Source organism: Panthera uncia, chromosome X (assembly GCF_023721935.1).
Source record: "Panthera uncia isolate 11264 chromosome X, Puncia_PCG_1.0, whole genome shotgun sequence".
Taxonomy (NCBI): domain Eukaryota; kingdom Metazoa; phylum Chordata; class Mammalia; order Carnivora; family Felidae; genus Panthera; species Panthera uncia.
Window position 1 is genome coordinate 37,560,588 of NC_064817.1, and position 15,149 is coordinate 37,575,736.

General features: G+C 36.9%; 1 protein-coding gene across 10 annotated transcripts in view; it reads left to right on the forward strand.

Annotated features, from left to right (window-relative positions):
* Nucleotides 1–15,149, forward strand: part of KDM6A (lysine demethylase 6A) — a 206,335-nt gene that overhangs the window by 48,082 nt on the left and 143,104 nt on the right. The window lies entirely within an intron of this gene.

Here is a 15,149-nt window from a genome sequence, read left to right on the forward strand (position 1 = left end):
ATCCCAGCTCCGGTGTCCATCTCACGACTGCAAGATCGTGACCTGAGCCGATATCAAGAGTCGGGCTTAACCGCTTAACTGGCTAAGCCACCCAGGTGCCCCTGGACAGGAGGTCTTAAAAACTTTTTCCCACAGTGACTTCATGTCACCTAGTTTTCTCTTCTTAGCTATCAAACTCCTAAAGCTAGCGTTGGGTTGAAGAAAAGGAATCCAAGCACAGGAGATGAAGATAGTTATTAATCTTCTCTTGAATCAGAATCCACTTGTTAGGTCTGTTCTTTTTTCCCAGGTATGAGAGTTTCAATCCCATCAAATACCCAGTAGGTTGTATAAAACAGAATAGAGAACAAGCTACCTTTGTGTTAAGACAGGAATTTATCCAGTATTACTGTTTTGCTTTAATACCTGGGAGCCAAGAAATGGATGCTCCCAGGCAGAGCAAGAAATGGATGCTGATTTGTCTCAAAATGAGAAGTTTGCCTGTATATTCTGATGGTAGCTTTTAGATCATTGCTGTTTTAGACTAGTGGTCCTTCTTGCTCTAGGTAGCCTTTTGCTGTTGCTACTTATATCCTATGACATTTACATGTCAGGCTCCTTTTATTTTACTTATATCTCACTTCACCTTTCAGCGACATTCATCACAGTAGACTGGTTTCTTCTTTCAGTTTCTTTGACACACCAAGGGTTTCCTGATTTTCCTCTTACTTAACTGGCTTTTTTTTTTTTTTAACCTACTTACTTCGTTTAGTCCCATAGCTCCCCCGCCCTCCAATGTTCACTTGTATTTTTTAAGCCCCTTGTTTGCATATCTTACCCATGTATTGCTTCTTTTCTTTTTTTTTCAGTTAAGAAAATACAGGTACACAGTTAAAAAAATTAAAACAAAAAACAAGTGGTTCTAGAAGAAGTATAGTGGAAAACAGCAGTCCTTCACTGTCCTGTGAGATACCACCTTCAAAACTTCACTGTTACTTTTGGGGATTTACTTGCATCTTTCTAAATAATATGCTTATAATGCTGTTTTTGTCATTCCCTCACCCTTTCCCCCATTTACATTCTGTTGGCTTTCTAGTATGGAGGATAAAGTTGTATTGTTTTAATCATCTTTTTCTTTTTCTCTGTCCTTCCAGTATAACAGCTTTGGGTTAAATTAATAAAACAACTTTTACCTTATTGTTAAGCCAAGAAGTATATTATGATGTATATTTACTTAAAAGTGTTTTCCTAATGCTGATTGCTTTTAATTGTTTTTAAGTTTTAATAACTTTTATTGTTTGCCATGGGTTCCTGTCACTAATTCTTGCCAAACAACTATCAGTTGCTTCTGAATACTTTTTCCTGTTTTTCAGATACATTGTCTGATTATCAGTCTGGATAATTTCCTCATAAATCATTCCTGGTGCCCTCTTCTCTCCTCCTGTATCATTTGGCCTTTTATCATCTTTGGAAGAAGCAAGTCTTCACCTTTGTGTTGCAGCTGTGTTTCTTAGATGCCTTGTTTCTCTTTGTTCTTCTGCTTCTTGATTGAGAGTTTATCTGCTATAGAAGATCACGTGATGTTGGAAATAATTTTTCACCAATTTTGATACCAGTTTCTTTGCCTTTTAGCTTTCTGTGTTTGGGGTGAGCCATTTTTTGTGTAATTGGTTTTTTTTTTTTTTTTTTTTTTAATATTCCATTCTTCCTCCCACAACTTTCAGGATTGTATCTTTACCTGGTATTCTAAAAAATCATGGTAATGGCCTTAGTCTGTCTGAAAAATTATATCCCTCAGGTCTGAGAAATGCATGTTGGCTCAAACTTTTCATTATTTGATGTTACCTTCATAGGAAAAAGTCAGTTTCTTCTCATTCTTACATGTGTCAGTTTGGTGAAATGACTAGTAGATAGCCTAAGCCAGTTATGGGAAATCTGATGATTTAGAGTGACAACCCTGGCGTGTAACCTGGGGATAGATACACGAATGAGAGTTAATCCTGGCCAGAGAGAGAAGTGATCAGAGGCATATGTGTGGGGAGGGGCGGAGGGAGGAGTGGTGACTTAGAGCATCTGATTTTGTGTATGACAGAATTCTAGGACAGAGTAGGTCCTATACAGATAAGTTAGGAAAAAAGAATTATTTTGTCATAGTAGACCTTATAAACCAAATATTGAGGAGAAAATTATTCATGATATTTGTTATAGATGATAAGGCAGGCTTTATTTAAGGGAGGCTTTTGCAAAAGGTATAGGGACCACTGCAGTGGGGTCATGAATTGGGAGAGAGAGATTGGGTTCGACTCTGAATATAGTATGGGGAAATGAATTATACCCAGGGAGCAGGGAGAGAGTACGTTGCCCAAGTCAGGCTAGAGTGATCAGACATCACCTGTGGGGTGGCAGGATGGTGGGGGCGGGGGGGGGGGGTGGATTCTGGCCAAACGAGTTTAGCAGGATTCTTGGACAGTGGACAATGGATATTGTCCATTCTTGGATATTGGACAATGCAGAGAGAAACACAGAAGTCCAAAATGTTGAGGCCTGGTTGAAAATGCCCTCAGAGCAACCTGAGTTGAGTCTGCTTAAGGAGAGAATCTTTGTCACAATGCACGGAGATAAGAAAAAGTGATCTGTCTAGGGAACTGTTGGGAGGAAGCAAGGATTTGGTAAGGATGGTTGGTGACACTGCATCGTGCAAGGCCTTGCACTGTCTGTGATTCCTGTATAGGCAACTAGTTCTCCATCTTTCCCCCTCCATGATAATGTACCTAATACTTGGCCTTTTCTGGGACTGTGCACAATCCTGGAAAGCCAGCTCTTTCATTTAATAAAACATAATGGCATGCAAAGAGGATGATGTTACGTATCGAATATCATATGCACACACGTCCTATTCTAAGTGACTTGTGGTACAGCATTTAAAACCTCTTCATAAAGAATCCAACACTTGATTTTGGAAAGAGCAAAATATATGTACCTCTAGTAAAGCTTAGGGAGAGGGCAGAAGGAGCATATATATAAAACATCAGGAATGAGAAAGGGATATAACCGTAATTAAAAACTATATGAGTATATGAGGTACAGCCAAACAGTAATTAACTTTAAAATCTTAGTGAAACAGGTGGTTTGTGACAAAGATGCAAATCATGAACTACGATTCATAAAGTTCACAGTGGTGGTAGATAGAAGTTTTCCAAAATTCGGATTTTTGCTTGGTATCTTAAACTGTGGTATTAACTCATTTAATCCTTGCAGTAATCCTATGAGGTAGTTGCTATAAAATATCCATGTTTTACAGAGCACAGGGAGATGAAGTGTCTTACCCAAGGCCACACAAAACAAAGCTAAAATTCAAAACCTACCTAGCCAAGGTTCCAGAGCCCACACTTTTATCCACTGCACTTAACTCTGGCATTAAAAAGGGTAAACTGTTTGGATACTTTGGTGTTATAAATACCATTAGTAGCTGCAGTGCCCACTGGGGAGCCTTAGGCTCAAAAGTCATTCAGACAAGTAAGACCTGATTAAGTCACACTTGATGTCAGATTGACATAGAAGGATATTGGACAGGAAAAGGCATGCCAGCAGAGCAGTGACAGGCATTCCTCTTCCACGAGAATCCTTGCAGTTTTGTGTAGGGGTTAGTTTTTGGTTCACGAAGTGACAGCTCAGGTAGGAGAATGAGACTCACATAAGTGGGCACAGAACTACTCTGTCATACTAGTTTCCTGTGGTTGCTGTGACAAATTGCCACAAACTGGGTGGTTTAGAACAACCGAAATTTATTCTCACAGTTCTACAGGCCAGGAGCCTGAAATCAAGGGCGACAGGACTGCAGGGCAGTATTCTCTGGAAGCTCTAGCGAAGAATCACTTCTTTGCTTCTTTTCAGCTTCTGGTGGCTGGTCTTCACATCTCTGTCCCCTCTGTGTGTCTCTCTGAAAACCTTTACTCCTGCCTCTCTTACAAAAGGATACATGTGATTGCATTTAGGGTCCACCCAGATAATCCAGGAGCAGCACCTCCTCTCAAGACCCTTAACTTGATCACATATTTTGCCATATAAGGTCATCTTTTGTTCATCCTACCGCATCTGGTTGGAACACACATACCTATCCCAAATAGGAACCAATATCTTTGTAATTTTTATGGGCAGCATACTCTCCCTGCCTTTTCAATAGGGACATGTCCAGCTAAGAGTCCCTATACTGAAGAAATCTCAAAGCTGTGGCATCCTTCTCTTTTTGCAGTTCTCTCACTTTAGATTTATTTCATCACTAGGATATTTACCATAATTGTGTTGTTGCTAATACAGACATCTGACATTTCACCTTTATCAAAGGTTTTAGAAGTAGAAGAACTAGTTAACCCAAGGTCTGATTTGTCCATAAAAGAGAATGGGTTTTGTGGACCTACTCATAGTGACATATTATTTAGAATATGTCACAAATGATTACTATATATTGTTTTTTTGTAACCTTTCATGATTTGTTGATACTCTGATAGGCTTTGGGAGCAGCAGTGAGTTGATGATGGTACACAGGGTTCTTTTTCTTTCTTTCCAAAGATGAGGGTGTGTCACTGAGGATTTGTTTCAGGTTTTATAGATACTGAAAAGATACCGTAACCTTTGAATAGTAGCAAACAATGTTTTTAAGGATTGGAGAAACAAAGTAGTAACATGATGGTTTGGGGCCGTTAGGCAAGCATGAAGGAAGGAACAGGAGAGTAATACCAGTTATTCCAATGTCAAGAGACAGTATTCTACAGTGCCAAAAAATTACATTCATTAATACCATCACCAATCTCATCGGAAAAACCTTTAAATTTTGGGAAGCTGTCAAGCTCACAGTGGAGGTAGATATAAGTTTTCTAACTTTCTGATTTCTGCTTGACATCTCAAGTTTGATCATTGGCATCAGATTACTGCTACTTGCTTTTCTTGAAATGACAGGCTCATTTCATTCATTTTTAAGAAAATGTCTTCCAAGTACTTAAGTTTGAGTAAGCATAGTTTGTTAGTCATTCTTCTCCTTTTTTTGTTTATTTGTTTTGAGAGAGAGAGAGAGAGAACGAGCAAGTGAGTTGGGAGGGACAGAGAGAGAGGAGAGAGAGAATCCCAAGCAGGTTCCACTGTCAGTGCAGAGCCTGACTTGGGGCTGGATCCCAAGAACTGTGAGATCATGACCTGAGCCGAAATCAGGACTCTGACCCTTAACTAACTGAGCCACCCAGGCGCCCCGTTAGTCATTCTTTTGAAGAAAAATGGTGTTGTGTGAAAAGAGACTAGTTCTGTTTACAACTGAAAACCTCACGTATGCTTTCCCTCAATACAACCATTGCACCTCCGTATGGAGCAGAAATGCTTTAAATGAAGTTCCCATGTTGCCACACATGTTATTAAAACTGTGTACTAAAGGGTTGACATTTAATAAAATGATTTTTACTGTTTAATCAAGGATATTCTTTAAAATTTTAAAAATGTTTATTCTTGAGAGAGGGAGAAAGAGAGACAGAGACAGAGAGCATGAGCAGGGGAGGGGCAGAGAGGGAGACACAGAATCTGAAGCAGGCTCCAGGCTCTGAGCTGTCATTACAGAGCCTGATGCAGAGCTCGAACCCACGAACCGTGAGATCATGACCTGAGCTGATCATGACGCTCAACCGACTGAGCCACCCAGGCGCCCCACATCAAGGATATTCTTAAGTGAAACTGACATTAACAAGAAAAAAACTATACGTGCTTGGTAGTCAAGATAATGACGATGTCTGGTTCAGTTTGGTGCCTCTGGCTTAACTCCTGCTAAGTTGCCAGCAGTTTTACTAACCATTAATTTTGCATCATCAGTATAAATGTCAGCAGAGTTAAAAAGCGAAATAACATCTTAGTATTAACAATGAAAATAACTTTGACTCAGCAGACCTCCGGAAAGGGTTTAGGAGACATCCATTTGTCTGTGAACCACTTTGAAAACAGCTGCTTTAGGGGATTATGGCATGTATTTTTTATTTATTAAAGTCTGAGTGGTATATTTTCCCTTTTCTTGGGCAATGCAAGATTCATAGAAACTTTACCCTTCACCCCTCCTTTATTCTATCATTGTTGTACATATTAATTCTGTATATGTTTTAAACATAAAATATTACTGTTGAAGTTGTCACCCACATGTTTAAGATTTTGTTTGCTTGTCATTTCTTCCTGCATCCTTTACCTTTCTTTTGAGATTATTTTCTTTTTTTTATGTGGGCTGGCTGTATTCATAGATATGAATATGTCTTTATTTTGCCTCATGAAGTGTGTATTGAGGTTTTGTTATTGTTGTTTTGCATATGGGCTTTCAGTTTTTCCACCACCATTTGTTGAAGACAGTCCTTTCTCTGTTGAATTGCCTTTGCACCTTGTCCAAAAACAGTTGACTGTATTGGCATGGTTCTGTTTCTCGATTGTCTGTTTTGTTCCACTCATCTATATGTTTCTCCTTTCCTCAATACCACACTGTCTTGACTAGTGGTCAAGCTACAGCTTATTATATTGTCTTGAAATCAGATAATAGGAATCCTCTGACTTTGTTCTTTTTCAAAATTGTTTTTTGAAATTCTAGTTCCTTTTTTTGCACATCACCTTTATTTTTTTAAAGCTAATTTCCTATATCAAAATTTTTATTTTTTATTTTTAAAATATAATTTTTTGTCAAATTGGCTAACATACAGTGTGTAAAGTGTGCTCTTGGTTTTTGGGCTAGACTCCCGTGGTTCATCACTTACATACAACACTCTGTGCTCATCCCAATAAGTGCCCTCCTCAATGCCCGTCACCCATTTCCCCCTCTGCACATAACCTTTAGATCACTTTGTCAATATGTGCAAAGGAGCATGCTGAGATTTTGATTGGGACTGCATTGAATCTATATAAATGAGGGAGAATTGATATTAATAACATTTCCTATTTTGTGAACATGGTATATTTCTCTGATTGTTTTGGTGTTCTTTGGTTTCTTTCATCAGTGTTTTGTTGTTTTCCACACACAAGTCATATACATTTTTGTTAGATTTATACCTAAGTACTTCATTTTTGGGGAGTAATATAAGTGGTATTAAAAAAATTTTTTTCAATGTTTATGTATTTTTGAGAGAGAGAGAGAGAGAGCGCGCACGAGCATGAGCATGAGCGGGGGAGGGGCATTGAGAGAGAGGGAGACACAGAATCCGAAGCAGGCTCCAGGCTCTGAGCTGTCAGCACAGAGCCCGACGCGGGGCTCGAACCCACAAACCATGAAATCATGACCTGAGCTGAAGTCGGACGCTCAACTGACTGAGCCACTCAGTCACCCCTATAAGTGGTATTTTTTAAACTTTCAAATTCCAATTATTCATTGCTCATGTATAGGAATACAATTGACATTATAGCTTGATTATTATACTTATCAGTTCTAGTAATTTCTGTAATTTTAACTGCAACTTGTCACAGTCTACCTTCAAATATATTTTCCTTATGTCATGCATAGTATGGACTTTAACAAGAATGTACTTCCATCTCACCCATTCTTGTCTTTTGAATAATTGTCATACATTTTCATTCTATATATGTTACAAACCCTAAAACACGTTGTTACTGTTTTTTACTTTTATATAGCCTCTCTTAAAAATTAAACTTCGAGGGTGCCCATGGATGGCTCAGTTGGTTAAGTGGCGGACTCTTGCTTTAGGCTCAGGTCATGATCTCATGGTTCCTGGGATTGAGCCCCGCTTTGGGCTCTGTGCTCACAGCACGGAACCTGCTTGGGATTCTCTCTCTCCCTCTCTTTCTGTTCCTCCCCTGTTCGCACGTGTGCATGAGCTCTCTCTCAAAATGAATAAATAAAATTTAAAAATAAAATAAACTTCAAGGTAAAATTTACATATATTCTATTACTATTTTTAGGTGTTTGGTGATTTTTGACAAATGTATACACTATGTGGTCTTTTGAAGATTGGCTTCTTTTACTCAGCATAATAGTACCTTTGAGATTCATTCATGCTATATCAATAGTTTTATTCCTTTATATTGATAAGTAGAATTCCATTGTATAGGTGTACCACAGTTTATCCATTTACCTGTTGAAGGATATTTGAATTGTTTCCAGTTTTAATTGATTATGAATAATGCTGCTATATAAACGGTAGTTTTTGGTATGTATGTATATAGGTTTTGGTATGAACATAAGTTTTCACTTCTTTAGGGCAGATACTTAGGAGTGAGATTGCTGGGTCATGTGATAGATGTATGTTTAACTTTGTACTTACTTGTCAAATTGTCTCCTAAAGTGGCTGTACCATTTTGCATTCTCACTAGCAATGTGTGAGAGTTCCAGTTCTGCATCTTCGTTAACACTTGGTATTGTCACATTAAAAAAAAATTCATGAACCTTGAGGGCACTGTGCTAATGAATTAGGTCAAAAAGAGAAAAGGCAAGTACTATATGATCTCACCGTAACTGTGTGTGGAATCTAAAAAAGTAGAACCCATAGAAGGAGAGAGTAGATTGGTGTTTGCCAGGGGAGATGTTGGTCAAAAGGTAAAAACTTCAGTTGTAAGATGGGTAAGTTGGGGGGGAATCTAATGTATAGCCTGGTGATTTTAGTTAACAGTACTGTATTGTATTCTTGAGAGCTGGCTGCTGAGTGAGTAGATCTTAAGTGTTCTCACTACACATATAACCATATGAGGTGATGGATTTGCCAGCTGACCTTATTGTGATAATCATTTCGCAATGTAGACGTATATCAAATCATCACATTGTAAACCTTACACTTAACATGATGTTTATATGTCAGTGATATCTCAGTAAAGTGAGAAAAATTTTTTAGCCATTCAGTTACGTATGTAATGGCATCTCATAGTTTTGATTGATTTCTGTAGCTTTATAATGGGCCTTAAAATTGGGTCATAGGAGTCCTTCAGCGTCATTCTTTTCCAAAATTATTTTGACTATTCTAGTTTCTTTGTTTTTACATTTAGATTTTATGATCACTTCATCTGTATCTACGGACAAATCCTGATGGGATTTCGTTCGGGATTGCATTAAATCTATAAATTAGTTTAGGGAGAGTTATTTTAATGCTATTGAATCTTCTAATTCATGAACATAGGATTTCTGCACTTATTTGGGTCTTTGAATAAATCATCGCTGTTTTGTAGTTTTCAGCATACGGATTCTGCTACACATATTTTGTTAGAATTATATGTACATATTTCATATTTTTGGAGCTGCTATAAATGGCATTTAAAAATTTTGTTTCCAATTATTCATTGTTAGGGCATAAAAATGCAATTTATTTTTTGTATATTGAACTTGTATCTTGCGACTTTGTTAAACTTGCTTATTAGTGATAGGAGGCCCCCCACCTTGATTTTTGGAGGGGGGGGGTCAGTTGTGTTTTAAGGAGATATTAAAAAAATAAGAAAAATGTCTTTTGTAATTGTCCATGCAGTTACCATTTCTGATGGTCTTTATTCTGTGTTCTGCATCAAGATTTTCATCTGGTATAACTTTCCTACTGCCTGAGAATTTTTTTTTTTAACCTTTCTTAGACTGTAGGTCTGCTAGTGTTAAATTCTTTCAACTTTTGCGTATCTAGAGAAGTGTACTTTTACCTTTTTTTTACAAGATGGTTTTGCTGAGTATAGAATTGTAAGTTGGCAAATTTATTTTCCTTTCCTTTCAGTAACTGTAAAGTTCTGTTTTATTCTAGCTTGCATTGATTCAGGCAAGAAAATTTTCTATGCTTGTGTTGCAGCCTGAAAAGTCTTTCTAGGCAGTAGGCTTGAGGTAGTTTTAGGGCTTACATACTTTTTTTTCCTACCCTCAAAGATTACGGTTATGCATTCTCCAGTATCCAACGTCTGAAAACATTTGTTTCACACATTTTCTCTTGTTTTTAAGTTATTTCATTCAGGAGTAAATTTGGTCCATTTCACTTCATCTTGCCTGCAAGCAGAAGTCCAAAGACTTAAGAATTTTAAACATCAAAATTCCTCATAGAGTGGAAGATTAAAATGTCAGTAAACATGTCATTCTAGCAATTCGGATGTATGTCTTACATAGAGAAACTAGATTTAAGGTTTTTCCTAAGACTAATGGGTTCATACTTTATTTCACTGATTTCAAATAGAAATTTATTTATTTTTATCTATTTTTAAGTTTTTAATGTTTATTTATTTTTATTTTTGAGAGAGGGTGCGTGCTCAAGCACGTGAGCAGGGGCAGGGCAGAGAGAGAGGGAGACACAGAATCTGAAGCAGACTCTACACTCCAAGCTGTCAGCACAGAGCCCAGCGTGGGCTTGAACCCACGAACCATGAGATCATGACCCGAGCTGAAGTCGGACGTTTAACCGACTGAGCCACCCAGAAATAGAAACTTAAGTATGAGCTTACTAGAGATGTAAACTAAGTTGAAATGGTGTTTTGGATAGTCACTTTTCATATTTTACATAAAAACATTTTAAATGAGTATTTAGTGTTAAGGCATTTTTCTTTTAATTCCAGATTCCTGGTACAGTGTGCTTTAAGGACTGATTGTTCAGATGAACTTTTTCAGATTAGTGGAGCAAATTTTTAGAAGAGCTGCTAATAATAGGAGATATTGAATATGCTTGATACTTTTATTACTTTTATTACTTTTATTCTTTCAATTTCTGAGTTAAAAACTTTTCAAGTCATACTGGAAAAATTTGTTATGATAGGCTGGGGTAGGGTTACCTTTTAGTAGTTTCTTAGACACGAACCCTTGTGAAATATCTAAGGAGTGGGTCATGCAACTGTTTGTTCCCTGATCTTTATTAATCAACAATTTGTGTTTTGCTGTGTTGCTCATTCTTAACAGTTTGTAGATCACAGTGGCAGACCAAATTTTCCTCAGTAGTCTTTTGAGTGTTACTGATTCTTAGGAGTTTTATATATTCTGAATGTGGATGCTTTCTCACCATATGTGTTGAAAAGTGTTATTTTCCCAGTTTGTGACTTGCCTTTATACTTGTATGCGTGCGTGCATGTGTATGTTATAAACTAAAGTCCCAAACGTTGATGTCATTGAATTAATCTTATCAACCTTTTTTTTCATGACTAGCATTTTTTTTTTTGGTCTATGTTTAAAGCATTCCTAGCCTATGCTGAAAATCAAAGTCATTTTGCTGTTTTCTTATAGGTTTAGGTAGCTTTGCCTCTTACATTTAGGTCTTTAACTCGTGGGATAGGTTTTTGTATGTGTGGATATAGAAGTCTAATGTCTTTTTTTTTTCCTTCCTTCTTACAAATAGTCTTTTGACTCACCATCATTTTTTGATTAGGTTATTATTTGCCTGTTTTGTTAGAAGTTTGCATATATATGAAGGTGTGTTTCTGAGCTCTTTAGTCTGTTGCTAAATACTTGTATTTATGTGTCAATTCTCTTTATTTCTGTATTGTTATTGTAATTCATGATACCTGGTACAGTGCCAACTTTCTTTTGGTTATATTTGTGTAGTGTTTCTTTCTCTGTCTTTTTTCTCTAAATCTTTTTTATATTATATTTTAGATGTGTTAATAAATTGCATAAATCTGTAATAAAAAGTGTTGACAATCTTTTTTAAAAAATGTTTATTTTTGAGAGAGAGCACACGTGTACGTGGCGAGGGCGGGGTGGGCGAGGATCTGAAGCAGACTCTGTGCTGACAGCAGCGAGCCCGATGTGCGGTTCAAACTCACAAACTGAGAGATCATGACCTGAACCAAGGTTGGATGCTTAACCAGCTGAGCCATCCAGGCATCCTGCTAACAATCTTTTATTCTTAGCTAGCATATTTATTCTATTTTCATTTTGTTGTGGTTAATATATTGCATTAAGCAATATTCATTTAATAGATCCACATGTTGATCACCTTTTTTTTTTTTTTTTTTTTTTGCTCTGCTCTTTTTCTCTTTCCATGTTTAGTGACGTTTTGAATATAAAGAATTTACTTCAGAGCTGTAGAAATTCTTTTTAGGCCAGGGATGTCACAGTAGTGTGTTTGATTTGGGCCTATACTTTGGATTGCTGTTAGTTGAGGACTGCATATAGTTAAATTCTTGCTTGAAGATTTTATCTTCTACCCAGGTCGAATGAATTTGGGGTTTTGGTTACAAATACTCGAGGTTTTCCTCTCCAATCATTGCCATTATGGAATGGATAGTTTTCCTCATCTTTCAATGCCAGTTTTAAAAGAAAAATTTAAAAATTGTATTATTATCCTATTTTAGTTTACACTTAGGTTGAAGGTGTAGCCCATTGAGGTCTCAGTGTTATGGGGAGAGTGTCTTATTTGACTCCTCTTCTTGGGTGGTCCCCAGCTTTGTGTTCTGCCCCCTGAATGAGGCCTCTAAACCCAGCACTCAGGTTCACACACACTTTCAGATGTCCTCAGTGCAAAAAATTGTTTCAGCACTCTCTCTACCCCCCTCCCCCAAGTTCTCATCCCCCTTACCCCTCAAGCCCATTCTTCCTAAAATTTTCTTACTAGGGAAATTTCACATTAAGAACCTTGTCTTACTCCCACTGCCACAGTTGGTTGTCTTGACATTTTTAGTTTTCTGCAGAGTGGTTGTCCAGGTTGCTTGAAACCCCAACCCTTTTCATTTTATGACCTGTATGGAAAAATAGTTTGTACTCACTCATGACCAGTAGAAACTATTGAAGGTGCTTAAGATGGGTGATGGTGCATAAACAGTGGCTCTGGCTGAGAGGTTCAGGCTGCCCTGGCACCTTGGCTGATTTTGCCTGGCAGCCCCAGAGGCTGAGGCTACCTCTCTTTCATTCAGCACTCCTGGTAATCTATTCCCAGTGCATGTGTTAGAAAGCATTCTATGTAGAATATAAATCACAGAAACAGAGCTGCATGTTAAGTTTTTTCGTTGATGAGAAAGGAAGGGAATTACAGATCCTGAATCATGCTGGGCCAGTACAAAATGACACAGGAAAGAAAAATGTAATTAGCTAGGTTCTTTCTTTACAATAGAAGAAAATATTGGTGACGGTTCATCAGGTCAGGGGCTGGGGATTTTCTAATTTTGAGCCTAACATACCTACTGTAAAGGAAGTGGTGGTTGGTTTTGAGAAAATAGGAACCTTTTACATCAATAACTTGGTAAAGAATTCAAAGGCAAATGCATACTGGGAAGGGATATTCTGCCACAACGTTGTATGTAAAAGTCTTTTACATATAAATAGCACCTGACAAATCATTTAGGAAAAACTGTTCATAATCCAGTAGAGAAATGTGCACAGTCTACGAACAAGTTAATAGTTCATGAAAGAAGTAATAAACTCAGTAAATATTTGGAAAAAAGTAATCAAAGAACTGAAAATGAGCATTGCTGGTGGAAGATTACATTGGTTCTGCTTTGCTGGTGGGATTATCAAAGCTAAATTGTGCTTTCTGTTTGACTGTGAGGAATTTATCCTAAAGAAATATAAATTGTCCAAATTATGTTCATTGGGTAATAATAGGAAGAACTTGGTTAACAACCAGATTCTCTTCAGTAGAAACAAATTGTGGTTTAGCTGTTCAGTAAAATGCTATGAGGTGTTAATTTTGATATATATCTATGTTTTGGTATGGTAAGCGGTTAATACTGAATTAAAGAAATAGTACAAATCTTTGTGTGCAGTTTTATAAACTATTTGAATATATGCATAGAGAAAAGTCTCTAGGGGTATATTCAGACTGGTTAAAAAGCTTTTTTGTTTTTTTCTTAAAGTGCTGTCTTTGGGGAGGCGCCTTTACTGTGTTGCAGATTCTCTAGTTATAAGGATTGTTCATTTATTTAGTAAATAAATTGAAGTGCTTACTACCTATTAGACATTGTAGAATTAAGGGGCACATGGGTAGCTCAGTCAGTTAAGCGTCTGACTTCAGCTCAGGTCACGATCTTGAGGTTTGTGAGTTTAAGCCCTGCATCGGGCTCCTTGCGCTGACAGTGTGGAGCCTGCTTGGGATTCTCTGTGTGTCTGTGTGTCTGTGTGTCTGTGTCTCTCTCTCAAAATAAATAAACTTAAAAAAATTGTAGAATTCAAAGCAGATGATGTTCAGTGGAGCTTATGCTGATAAATGCGATGGCTCCTCCCCGCTCTTTCCTCCAATGGAATGTTTGGTCCTTTTTATGTGCATTTATTATTATTATTATTATTTTAGAAATGTGTATAAAACAAATGAATGCATACTTTACAACCACAGATATTAACTTGAACTGTATATATTATAGCAAGTATCCAGGTTATAGCAGGCATAATAGATACAGGTTTTGGTTTTTTTTTTTTTTTTGCCTTTATGCAAATTTGGTCTGCTTAATTTTGTTGTATATGGCTTTATTCCTTTTTTGTATATTTTTGGAAATCTTAAATAAATGTGTACAGCTGAAATGACAGGGATTGCATATAAGATTGCCTCTGTCTTCCTCTAGATAAATAATAGACCCTATGGAGTAGCAAGCAAATTAGGTAAAATATAAGCTATAATGCCTACTGTTTTATATGGGAAATCACAAGATTACTTTGGGCTTTTGTCATAGAAATCACTCTGCTGAAATTCTGTCTCCTATATTCCTTACCTTCAAATTTAAAATATACATGATTTTAAAGATTATTCAAAACTTAATATACATACTTGATTTGAAGAAACTTTATAAATAACTTGACTATGCCCTGTCTACACGGTGTTACATTTAGCATGATATAGAAAAGAAATATTTGGAAAATAACATAGGCATTTTGACACAATAGCTTTTTTCAAATTTAATGCTGGCCCTGGGAGGGTATATGTCTGTACATGCGTGCTGATGTAGAGTTTATTCATTTGTTTGTCTGCGTGCCATCAACGATAAAGGTTAAAACCTACTAACTCTGGAGAATTAGTAGTAATCCAGCAACTTGTTGACAGATCAGACAGGATAGCCTAGTGTGCTTTGTTGCAGCTGTATTTGGCCTTTTTTTTTTTTTTTTTTTGCCAAATATACTAGAAAGAGACAATAACAACACTAGATAAACTAAGGAGATACAATGCAGAAGATACAAAAAAGTAGGGTGAAGCCTTCATCTCGAAAATGTTATATGTGTTGCCTGAATTGGTGTATTATCCTTTTATATTTATAGGTGTGTGTATATATATATATATATA